Raw genomic sequence first — 12,256 nt, forward strand, 5'->3', positions numbered from 1 at the left:
CTCTCTCTCTCTCTCTCTCTCTCTCTCTCTCTCTCTCTCTCTCTCTCTCTCTCTTTCCCTCCTTCCATCCCTCCCTCGCTCCTCTCCATGAGAAAGGGGTTGATACTTCTATTAAGTTTTTATAAGAAAGATCTTTTTTAAACAAGCAAAAACTAGGAATTTGATTCCCTATCTCCTAACCCATCCTCTCTACTCTGGACATAAACCTCCCAGGAGATTCATCTGCCCGGCTCCAGGAGAAACCAACCAAACTCCTCAAACGAAAAACCCAGATTTTAAGATGTCCCCTTCCTGTCATTAGCCTCATTGATTTCCGTCCCAGCAGCTTCTCCTTGCAGGAGGCAAGTGTGGGTGTGTAGCTCCGCCAGGGGAAGAGATTAATCCAGGTTAGAGCTGAAAACAGGTATAGGAGGCCCTGACACCTGGCCTACAGTGTACCCATTTCATAGGGGAAAAGGCGAGCCTCTTACTTATGTGAAATGCTTGTGCAGTCAATTGTCAGATGCAAGCTACTTTACATACATTCCATTGACTCAGAGATAAAAATCTGAAAACATTCACTACTGTTCTTAATTGCAGAAATTAATGCTTTGCTATATGTCTTACATTTATCTGATAGTGGTGGCTGATGGGGACACAAAAGGCATCATTTTAGCCTAATGTCACCCTTTTCCTGTATTTTTGATCATTCTGGCTAGCAGTTCTTAAGACTTCTAAATATTACTTGAAGCCTACTCCTCTCTCTGTAGTCTCCGTTTTCTTTAAGAAGGCACATCAACCAACAGTACACACAGTGTTAGGATAACTGCATACCCCCTTTTCTTTACCCAGGTTGCCCCCTCCCTCCTCCCCTGCTACCACCTTCTGTTCCCACCGCTTTAGGTTTCCCTGTGTGGCTGCAATGTTCTCTACCTCTAGGCTTCCACTCGAGCCCTTCTTCTAAGTCATCCTTACCAGAATTTTAGTTCCAAAATGAAGAGCTGACCGTGTCCCTGCCCTGCTTCCATTGCTACCTTCCTGCCCTCCCCACAGCTTACGATATACAAGCACAGCACGCCAGACTCTACATGATGCCACCCATCTACACCCCAGCCTTATTGCCTCTTTCAGTTTCAAGTCTACCAGTGGGTAGAGTCTGCCGTCCAGCCCCCACCTCTGTACCCTGACAACATACTATATCTATCTCCAGACACACCCTCCTCCTTCTCTCTAGGACCTATTCTGGAGAGCCCCTGTTCATCACTCAACACAGCCTTTCTTGGAGGACTTCTGCAATGGCTAACGTTCATTGTCAACTTGAATTTAAAGGGAGATATCTCTGGAAGTGTCTGTGAAGATGTTTCCAGAGGCGCTTAGCTGGGGTTGGGGGATGTGGGAAGCATCATTCCATGGAATGAAAGCCCAGACTGAATGAACAGGAAAGAAGGGGAAAGCAGGCTGCATACGTTCTCTGCCATGCTGTCCCAACCATTATAGATGATGGCCTCTGATGCCTTCCTTCCTTAAGTGGCTTCTCTTGGGGATTTTGTCACAGCACGAAAAAGAAAAAAATCTCCCCTGGGCAAGTAGGCAGGCAGAACAGGGTCTCTCCTCTGCAGGATCATTCTGCCCTGTCCCCACTCCACTTCAACACAGTTGTTCTAATGTTGATCCACTGTACATCTGTCTCACCCCTCGGTCAGGGGCCCCATTTTGTGTTTTCTTCACAGTTAGTTTCATAGAAGTTTGCATACTGAAAAGCAACAACTGCTGGCAGAAATTCTCACGCCTTTGTATTTCTTTAGACACTTTGGGGGGGAGGGGTGTCTGGAATGATTACTTAGCCAGAGTGTAAAGGCACAATTCCATCCCCCCCCTCCCTCTCTCTTCTACAAACTTCAGGAAACTGTGCTATATGTACACCAAATTCTGAATATTTGTTATGTAGGCAACCCTAAAGAAGTCTGGGGCAATGTCTTGTTCCATTTGGGCACTGAAATGTTTATAAAGAAGCATAGTCTGGCGACAAAAACTAATTTAAAAAATTAAAATGAGATAGAAAACAGGAAGGAAAGCCATTCTGTCCTTGAATCTCTGGAGGAACTTTACAAGAGGCCAGTGTACAACCAGGAACACTTCTGACATATTTTGCACACCCCAAAGTCTTCACTGCCTCAAAGCTGTCCCCGAGCCTCTCGCATGCCAAATCCCCAAACTCATTCTCTAATCTCTTTACCATGCACCACCATCATCACCATCACCACCACTACCATCACCACTACCACCACTACACCATACAACCACACTACCACTATGACCACCACCACCAGCCCCACACCACCCCCACCACCCCTATTGTGCCCAGCTATCTCTATGCTGTTCCAATTGACTTGCCTTCTCTGACTAAGCCCCCACTTAATTCTCTTTCCATGTCTCAGTTCCCTCTTGCTCTCTGTCTTTCCCCATCTCCCTCTGTCTTATAGATACTGGCCACAGCTCATGCTAACAAAGCCGACCTGCAGGAATGTATAGGTAGTGAGGAAAGAAGAGTGAAATGGGAAGGACAAATTCACATACTAATAACGTTTGCCCACTTGCATGCATGGATGATATCTAATGACTCACTGAATTGCTGCGCAGCAGCAGTGAAGAAGAAATATGTTAATTCTTAAGCTGCTATTTTCTCACAGAAGAAACAGAGCATCAGGCATTTTGCAGGCCAGCTAGATGGAGTAGAAGGCTCACTAAAGAGTTTAAAAGCATCTTCACATCCTGATTTGTGCACTATGGGCTCATCCTCTCCCATAGCCATCCAGCCCAGCTGTTACAGGCACTAAGAATACAGAATCATAGTGCGTTAAAGAGAGTCAGGAGTAGCACGCAGAACTAACCTGTCTTGAGAAACAGCCAACAGTATTCACCCTGAATTTGTCAGCCTGTGTCTCAGTCTAGTGGGACAAAGCGTATTAAGAGTGAGGACCGGGCTGGTGAGATGGCTCAGTGGGTAAGAGCACCTGACTGCTCTTCCAAAGGTCCAGAGTTCAAATCCCAGCAACCACATGGTGGCTCACAACCATCCATAATGAGATCTGATGCCCTCTTCTAGGGTGTCTGAAAACAGCTACAGTGTATTTACATGTAACAATAAATAAATAAATAAATAAATAAATAAATAAATAAATAAATAAATAAAAAGAGTGAGGACCATCTCTTTCTTTAGAGGATATGTCAGCATTATTCCTTGGGTATAACTGGGAAACTGTTTTGGTTATCTTTATGTTGTGGGATTACACACGTGACAGAAGCAGCTTAGGAAATGAGAGATTTATGTTGCCTTATGGTCAGGGGACACGGCCCATTGTGATGGGGAAACACGGTTGCTGGAATGGCTGCCGCTCCGAGGCTCCGGAGCTTGCCATGGGGATTGTTCACGTTTGGTGGATCTTCATGACCCACCTACTTCCAAAAGATCTCACCAGCTGAGAATCAAGGTGTATGAGACTTTGAGGAGGCAATTGAGATACCAGTAGAATGAGTTCATCCTGGCTAGCCAGTGTCTCCATGGTGCCTAGTATATAGAAAGCACAGAACACATTAAATCTTTGTTAAGTGAATGCATGAAGAATCCCAGAAGTAACAGAGACTATCTATCACATTAAGTAAATGATGAAATTTAGTATTGATAAGAGTCATGGCGCCAGGCAATGGTGGCTCACACATTTGGGAGCACTTAGGAAGCAGAGGCAGGCGGATTTCTGAGTTCGAGGCCAGCCTGGTCTACAGATTGAGTTCCAGGACAGCCAGGGCTACACAGAGAAACCCTGTCTTGAAAAACCAAAAACCAATCCCCCCACCCCCCAAAAAAATTAAAAAAAAAAAAAAAGAAGAAGAAGAAGAAGAAGAAGAGTCACAGCGACAGGCTGACAAGATGGCTCAGTGGGCCAAGCACTTGCCATGCAAGCCTGATCAATGTCTGGGACTCACATAGAAGTAGAAGAGAACCCACTCCCCAAGGCTGTCTTCTGGTGCTCACACAAGCACAGGCCCATATCCCACATTCACACACCACTGTTTCTACTGTTGTTAATAATAGTGAAAAGTGCCAAAGCTCCTGGATGTGGTATGGAGGATGAAGGCTTGCTGGTGGGGACTTCTGATTCCTCTGGTGTACAGCAGTGACTCCGTGGCCATGGCATCAAGTCATGCCTTCTGAAATTGCTCCATAACCTGAGGGACTGGTTTCTCCCACTCTTGCCTGGAAAATGGTTCGTCTGCAGTGTGCCTTTGAAGACTGAGGAGAAAAACCACTCTTGCATGCATGCACTGGTGCATTGGTGCAGCTGAGGCTGAGGTTACCACATGCGTGGAGACATGCTTTGCTGCTGTGAGCTGCTTTCTTCCCAGCATCAGTGACTGTAATCCTCCACATTCTATCCATACCGCAGAGGACAAAACATTCCCAGAGGCGCTGCTGGCTTATTTCAAGAAGGACAAGAAGAATTTGTCTTCTCGGGGACCCACTTTAAAATAAGATCTCCAAAAAGATAACTCTAAAAGGCCATACAAACAAAAAAACACAATTTAGTGTGTTCTCATTATAAGAGGGAGAAAGGTGAACAATTGCTTTTAAAATCCAGGGCCTCCTCCCATGCAATACAATGCTATTTTCAAAGGAGAGTCAAAGAAACAGAGCAGGTAAAATAGGCAGCAGGTAATGAAGCCACTGACAAGGTGCTGGGAGAGAGTGCGCTCACTGAACGGTATTTTTTTTTACTCTTTTTGTGGAGAGGGAGAAAATAAACTCAGCTTAAAAGGGATGGAAATGTTGCTGGAATTAGTCGTTTAGAAGCACTTACTTTTTCTCTAAAATTGAGTATAATTACATGTTCAAACGTGCAAATACTTATTAGGATCTTCCTAGGAAACAGAATCTGGTGCCTGTTTCACGAAGTGTATACCATCAAAGGGAATCGACAAAGAAAATAGTTATCGGATAAATATATGTATACTGTGATACATTAAACCCTGCGAAGGAAAATAAAAGGGTTCGGAGGTCTATTTTAAGTAAGAGGATTTTCAAAGGGTGCTGTCCGTGCTGATTTTTTTCTTTGATCTCTCCCCACACACACACACACCTTCTGATTCATTCCTTGTTTTCTTTGCTCTGTGCTCTGCCTACAGGATCTTCAAGATGGGTCTTTAGTCCTGACTCTTCTTGTCTTCTGCTCATACTCAGCTGTCCCCTCCTTGCACTGACTTAGCTGTGTGACTTTCAAGGGTAAGCTACAAAATGCTCTAGAATCCCTAGCTTGGGCTCTTGAGTCAGCCATTTGGTGAGTCCAGGTGGCAGGTTGTGAGGGCACTCAAGAGCAGCTCTGTGGAGAGAGAAAGGCTCCTAGATCTCCTGTCAAGAGCCAGCAGCCACCTGAAGCCTTGGGAGCCACCTTGGGAGTCACTTGCCGACTCTCCAATCAGGGCAAGCTTTCAAACAACTGACATCCTGACTGTAATATCACGTGAGAAGGGGCCTGAAGCTACAAAGACTAGCTCCCAAATTCATGACTCACAGACACTGCAAGAAATTGTTAATGTTTATTGTTTGTAGCATCTGTGTGTTGGCGAGAATTCAGTATGCTGTAACACTGTATCTGGCTCTTTCTGCTTTCCATCAGCGTTTGGCCAATGGGCTGGAAGTGAGGTCAGCATGTTCCTTACCACACTGCTTTGGTTCTGATTTCCTTCCACCAAAGCCACAAGTCCTCTGGACGAGCCTGCTGCTTCCAGGACTGCAGCTGTCTGTGCTCCTGCAACACCAGCTCCTTCAAGTCTGGATTGACACTGGATCTTGCTGTGGTTCCCTTAACCCTCCACACGCCATTGTGACCAGTCCATTCCCTCTTGCAAATTTGCCTGCCTTTTGATTCCAGACTAGTATAAACAAATGGTAGGGGAGGCTGTCTGCATAGAGGACCCGGAGGAAGTGAGAGAAAACCTTTTCTGTTTCTAGGGCACAGTGTTCAACAAGTGTTGAAGCCCCTGGGGTCAACAGATGCTTTCAAGGAATACCAAAGGGAGAACATGGGGAAGGAATGCAGGAGAGAGCTGGGGAGTGGGGATGGGGAGGTGGTCTGGAGCCACATTTGAATGGGTTTTGTGGTGGGTGGTGATTTAGTGGACCTGGTGCACAGCAGTGGGGTGGCATGGGGAACAGGCTGATGGGCATGGCAGGGTCTGAGCTGCCTGATAAGAGTGAAGGTTTTAAAAAGGGAAACTGCAACTACCATCAGAACCTTCCCGTCCCTCCTCCCCCACGGGTTTTTTGGCTTGTTGCTGTGTGTGTTCGTTTGAGATGGGCTTTCTCTGTGTAACAACCCTGACAGTCTTGGAATGCCCTGTAGAGCAGGCTACCCTCAAAATCAGAAATCAGCCCCTGCCTCTGCCTCCTGAGGGCTGGGATTAAAGGCTTGGGCCACGACCACTGGACTACTTTTAGTTTAGTTTAGAAAGCATGGCTCAGGGTGACAGATAATACAGGCACGGAGGAGAGAGTCGGGGTATGTATTTAAATAAAGGTTGTGAGAATTTGCTGGACATGAGAGAAGGAGAGGAGGAGGAAGGAAGGTTGAAAGTGAGTGATGGAGGCCGGAGTGGTGTACAGAGATGAGAACAGAGGAGGAAGAGGAAGAGTGTGCAGAGAGGAGGAGAAAGCCAACAATTTCCTCATCTCAGCTTGCACAGGAAAAGAACAACCTGCTTTGTTTTTTTTTAAAGGAAGACTTTATTTGACAAGAAAGAGGCTTTTACAGCCACACCAACGCTCTGCTCCTATCTCTTGGCTTGTTCCAGTGTTGCCAATAAAAAAGACTTTTAAAAGCATTGTGTGACAGTCTTCTTCTAAAAGTCACACCAGTAAACCCAGAAGGGAAATCTGTGCCTGATGGGGGTTCAGACTCCTCTTTGTCACCAAACATATATCTGCCAGTAAAGTAGATTCTGTCATGGTTCCTCACTGAAGACTCTAATGACCAGGCCTATAAAAAAACACATCACAATACTTAGCCAAGTCCACTTTGAATCTGAAAGCTGATTACTTTCAACTACTAACAAGTGTGACAGGAAACAAGACTCATCGCACACTTCTGCTTTTCTCAGGCCAGCACCCTGAGCTCTGTTTCCGCTGCAGCCATAAACTTAGAGCGGTACCACACTGAGGCAAACAAAGTCTTCTCCTGCAGCAAGGATGCCTGCCTTTTCCCAGCAGGCTGCGAGCTTCAGGCAGCCTGGGGTTAGAAAACTTCCTTTAGCTGACTTGACCTGTCAGAGCCCTGTGTCCCGTGCAGCAGAGAGAAGGGGAAGTCCTCTGCTGTCTGTGGCATCTGCCACAGGCTCGGCACCTTCAGGCTGCGTGATGCTGGCGCCGCACAGGCCTGTCTCCAGGCCAGAGTTTGGGAGCTTCTTTTCTTTCCTTTTCTTTTCCTTTCTTCTCCTTTCTATTCTTTTCTTTCCTTTCCTTCTTCCCTTCCTTCCTTTTTCTTTCTTTTGGTTGCTGTTTTCAGTATGACCTTTGTCTAAAAAATTCTGAAAGCTTCTAACAAGGGACACAGCCCACTGTGATAAATGGACTTTTCCCTTCCCCCCTCTGGTTACCATGGCAACGCCGGATGACTGATTTCCTGGTTGCCATGTAAATGCAGTGGGATCCCAGCTTGCGCTACCACACAAAGACGTCAGTTAGAAAAGCGAGGAAACAGAACAGAACGAAAAATCATATTCCAAAAGGCACTTTCATTGCCAGTTTTCTTGCCTCACACAAAAGGCGAGGGAAAGAGCCAAATGTAGTTAGAAGTAGTGCTCCTCCCGAGGTGGGGAAGTGTGTAACTCCCACCTGGCAGGGAAGACTGGGAAAGAAAGGGGGAAATCCCGAGCAGTTGGCAAGGCGACAGGAAAACTGATGCTTTTCTCAGGTGGCTGGAACCCACCAGCAATCGGACCCACCCAGAGGGAATATTAGTCCGCTGGATTCCAAACAAAAGGCTAGGTCTTGTGGATTCCTTTTCACAATGCTTTTGCTTATATAACTTAAAAATAAACAGAGCTGAGATTCCAAACGTTTTCATTTCACGTTTGGTCATGTGGAATTTTTATTTCTATCCAATCATTTTGTAAAATTAAAGACAAATTAGTAACTACTTTTCTCCCTTTTGTTGATATGTAACTCCCTGCTTAAAACTGCATACCAAAAATTGGTCAATCGGGATTTCTCTACTTATCATAGCCTGAATATTTATCTTGTGCTTAGTAAATCCATAGTGCACTAGTTTGAGAGAAAAATGTAAAATGTATTTTGTAATATTCTAATTATGAAAAACCCTAAAATTATTGATAATTCATCTGGACTTTTCACCATTATATTTCAGAAATACATGATTTTAAATTTTTTTTTTTCTTTTCTGTAAAATATCTTCCTGCCTTTTGACAGTGCTTCATGTGTTTTTAAAACTGAACTTGGTAGAATTTCCTAGGTTTGCTAAAATGCACACAGAGAAGCTGCTGGGACCACAGAGTCCTTTCTAATTGGAGGTGATGTAGCAATAGGTTCCAATCTTTCCTATTTTTAGATGCTGGTACCTGAGCCGTGATGCCCAGATAGAACTTATAGCCACGTGGCTGGAGATACATCTCTGCAGGAGCACTTCCTGCATTCTTTCTAGTATTCATCCTAACATTACCCTGTCCCAGACTGGATCACTAGGTGTCAAATAGTGTGGTGTTTGAGTAAAATTATCCCCATACACTCATATGTTTGAATGCTTGGTCCCTAGTTAGTGGAACTGTTTGGGAAGAATGGGAAAACTGCTAATTAAGGTCGAAGTCTACCATTGACTGGATAGCCTTCTGGGGCTCGGGGCATAGTCAGAGACTCTCTTCATTAACAGAGGTTATCCTTCTATGACCTTGTCTGAGGAATTCTAAGCCCAGACACTCACCTCTACTTGAGGAATGTCACACAGCCTCAGTCACTTTATAGGAACAAATTCCATTCCCCTGACAAAACCTGTTCAGCCAACACCTGAGATTCCTGAAATGCTCCACCCTGTTAATGAGGTATGTTGGGTACTCTAAGCCCTCAGCCAATGACCTTTGCTCATCTTGGATGTCCCTGCCCTCAGTCCCCCAAAACCTTATAAGTCTTGTAAAGCTGATCTGCTACTGACAAGTGGTCCCCTGTGGTCATTCACCAGATGTACTCACAGGCTTCGGATCCCTTGCTGGCCGCCTCTGCTTCCACTGCCCTCGTGGACCAAATCCGCCAACTGGGAGACCAACAAGGAAGGATTGACAGGTATGTCCTTGCTGAAGGAAGTATATCACTGAAAATTTAAAAGCCCAGTGTCTCCCTGTTTTCTGGTTGTGTCTCAAGATGTAAGCTCTTAGCTTACAATATCCCAGCACAGTGCCTGCCTTCCTGCTGCCATGCTCCCTACCATGGTCATAGATGCTAAACCTTTGAAAACGTAAGCCCCTATTAGACTCTTCTGTAAATTGCCTTGGTCATGGTGTCTCATTATAGTAATACTAAAGTAACTAAGATACAAAGTTGGGATAGGAAACTAAGAGCTTTAATGACTCTGTGAAATTCCAAATTGTGCAGTATCTATCAGATTTACTTAGTGCAGGATCTGTCAAGGCTTGTTGATATTCCGATAGCTATGACGACACTCTGAGAGAGAAATCTAGAGAACACAGTGTCTCTCAGATATAGTCAACCACTGAATAGTCTTCTCAGAACATCACTTATGCTTTTAGAACATATTTTGAGAAACATGGGGCCAGATTGTCTCTAAAAATCCAATATAAAGATACATGGATTTTTATTTTTGGTTAAAGTTGTATAATTTTTAAGATCCCTAATTGATCCCATAGACAAACTCCCGAAAAAGCCAAAAGGGACAAGAAAGTGATAAAGAAAGAACTCACAGTAAATGAGCTATCTTGTATGATATTTTAAACCTAAGTACATGAGCACATATTTTCTTTCTTTTTTTTAAATTATTTTATTAGATATTTTATTCATTTACATTTCAAATACTATCCCGAATGTCCCCTATACCCTCCCCACGTTCTGCTCCCCTACCCACTCACTCCCACTTCTCCACCCTGGCCTTCCCCTGTATATAGAGTATAAAGTTTGCAAGACCAAGGGGCCTCTCTTCCCAGTGATGGCCAACTAGGCCATCTTCTGCTACATATGCAGCTAGAAACATGAGCTCTGGGGGTACTGGTTAATTCATATTGTTGTTCCACCTATAGGGTTGCAGACCCCTTCAGCTCCTTGGGCAATTTCTCTAGCTCTTCCATTGGGGGCCCTGTGTTCTATCCTATAGATGACTGTGGGCGTTCACTTCTGTATTTGCCAGACACTGGCATAGCCTTACAGTGGACAGCTATATCAGGGTCCTTTCAGCAAAATCTTGCTGGCATATGCAATAGTGTCTGTGTTTGGTGGCTGATTATGGGATGGACCCCTGGGTGGGGCAGTCTCTGGATGGTCCATTCTTTCATCTTAGCTCTAAACTTTGTCTCTGCAACTTCTTCCATGGGTATTTTATTCCCTGTTTTGGGGAGGAATGAAGTATCCATGTGTTGGTCTTCCTTCTTCTTGATTTTCTGGTGTTTTGAAAATTGTATCTTGGGTATTCTAAGTTTCTGGGCTAATACCCACTTATCAGTGAGTGCATGTCAAGTGAGTTCTTTTGTGATTGGGTTACCTCACTCAGGATAATATCCTTCAGATACATCCATTTGCCNAAGAATTTCATAAATTCATTGTTTTTAATAGCTGAGTAGTATTCCATTGTGTAAATGTACCACATTTTCTGTATCCATTCCTGAGCACATATTTTCATTTTCAAGATTCTCTTACACTTTCTATAGTTCTGATAGGTGAGATTTTCTTGCAATAAAATCCACTAGAGCAGCCGGGCGTGGTGGCACACGCCTTTAATCCCAGCACTCGGGAGGCAGAGGCAGGCAGATTTCTGAGTTCGAGGCCAGCCTGGTCTACAAAGTGAGTTCCAGGACAGCCAAGGCTGTACAGAGGAACCCTGCCTCAAAAAACCAAAAAAAAAAAAAAAAAATCCACTAGAGCTCCCGTTTGTTTTATGAAAACATTATGGGAAGGGGGAAAGAGGAGTGCATAGCATTGGGCACGGAGTGGTGCCTCTAGTTTGGGGTCAGCTGGAAGGTGTAATTGATTATTTCCCTTGGAAGGAGTTAGTAGTGGTTAGGGAACTTTGGGAAGGGTTTGTAGTACATGTGTGAGTATGTGTGCATGTGTGCATGCTGATATGTGTTTGCCCATGGAGGCTGATGTTAGATGTCTTTCTCTATGACCCTCCAACTTGTTTTTCGAGACACAATTCACCCTTTGGCTGGCTAGCCATTGAGCCTCTAGGATAGTGGTTCTCAACTTTCCTAATGCTGCAATCCTTTCATACAGCTCCTCATTTGTGATGACCTTCCAACCATAAAATTATTTTCATTGCTACTTCATAACTGTAATTTTGCTACTGTTATGAATTGTAATGTAAATATCTGATATTTCCAATGGTCTTAGGCAACTCCTGTAAAAAGGTCATTCAGCCGGGCAGTGGTGGCGCACGCCTTTAATCCCAGCACTTGGGAGGCAGAGGCAGGCAGATTTCTGAGTTCAAGGCCAACCTGGTCTACAGAGTGAGTTCCAGGACAGCCAGGGCTATACAGAGAAACCCTGTCTCAAAAATTAATTAATTAATTAATTAATTAATTAATTTAAAAAATCATTCAACCCTCAAAGGGGTTGAAATCCACAGGTGAAGAACCCTGGCTCTAGGGTCTTCCTGCCTCTGCTTGCCAGTGCTGGATGTGGGTTTGCTTGCTTGCTTTAAATGGGTGCTGTGGAAGGATCTAAACCCCAGTCAGTCTGCTTGCTCACATTCCAGGAGCCATCTCCCCAGTTTGAACAGGAGACTTTCTTGGTCAGTGCTGTCTTCAGTGGAGGTTTCAGGCCTCCACATGGTGTTTCCTCATTATAGGATAATCTTCCTGAGCCCAGCTTTGGAGAAGGGCAGAACTTCAGCAGCCTTACCACCACTAAAGGCAGTGAAGAAACCAGAAGTCTAGGGACCCCTTTCTCTTCCTCTCCTACTTCATACACCATGAGAAAGAAGGGGGATGGATCTGCCACTGAGTTGCTTCATGTAGCCTTCCCTGGAGGAGGAGGGAAACTTGAGCCAAA

This window comes from Mus pahari, chromosome 8 (genome assembly GCF_900095145.1).
Source record: "Mus pahari chromosome 8, PAHARI_EIJ_v1.1, whole genome shotgun sequence".
In the NCBI taxonomy this organism is placed as follows: Eukaryota; Metazoa; Chordata; class Mammalia; order Rodentia; family Muridae; genus Mus; species Mus pahari.